Here is a 1,156-nt window from a genome sequence, read left to right on the forward strand (position 1 = left end):
CGAAACCATATATATATATGTACGAGCAAATCCAAAACCACTGTTTTCTTGCAAGTTCGACGGTCGGAGCGAATAGAACATTGAAAAGCCTTCTATCGAAGAAACACAGAGAGTATATCACCTCCAAAAACGACGGGGATATGGATATTCAAACTGGACAATTATCAACCCGATACTGGATTCGAAAAGTTTCTCTCTCCTTTCGTCGTTATTTACACCGGACGGACTCACGGCCGGCTCTAGCTGGGTGTCATATATATATACGTCCCACGCTCATGCTGCCACCAGCGCGCAACAGAGTAGGGTGTCAATGACAACGACACAGCATTGAAACGAGCTACACAAGCCGGTCTCTCTTGATACCAATGTAAACGAGCATTAAGTTATCTTCAGACTGCCCGATATTTTCGTCCTTTGGACTTTCCCAACGATTCCTTTTTTTCTTTTTTTTTTACACCACAGCGAAGACTTGAGGAAGCGTGATTAGCACGCTCGCATCCCTCCCTGTCCTACTACAACTGTGTATGTGTGTGTAAAGAAAGAAAAAAGAATACATTGGCTTTCTCTCTATCGAGAAGATGGCCTACGCAACGCAGATCAAAGGCCTAATACGTGTAATATAATACGCGTCTGGCCGTGTATAAATCACGCACGAATGATCTGGTCGGGCCCAACTCTTCTCGTACGCTTATTTTTCCGTGTTGAGGCACTATCATAAAATCACACAAACCCCAACACGTGTGTGTCTTGGAAGGAAGATGGCCTACGCAACGCAGATCAAAGGCCTAATACGTGTAGTACACACGTCTGCCGTGTAAATCACGCACGAATGATCTGGTCGGGCCCAACTCTTCTCCACCACACCACATCCCAACTTTGTACATTTTTATATATTTTTGTGCGTTGGGGCACCTTCATAATCACAAACCCCAACAACACATATATCTCTCTCTCTTTGAAAGATTTGTTGTGGCCTACGCAACGCAGATCAAAGGCCTAATACGTGTAGTACACACGTCTGGCCGTGTAAATCACGCACGAATGATCTGGCGGGCTCAACAATATCTTTTTTTTTTATATGAATTCTTATCCACAAACTAATCGAATTCATTTTCTCTCCTCCTCTCCTCTCTCTTTGAGATATATTGGAACATTG

The sequence above is a fragment of the Megalopta genalis genome, unplaced genomic scaffold (assembly GCF_051020955.1).
Source record: "Megalopta genalis isolate 19385.01 unplaced genomic scaffold, iyMegGena1_principal scaffold0074, whole genome shotgun sequence".
Classification (NCBI taxonomy): domain Eukaryota; kingdom Metazoa; phylum Arthropoda; class Insecta; order Hymenoptera; family Halictidae; genus Megalopta; species Megalopta genalis.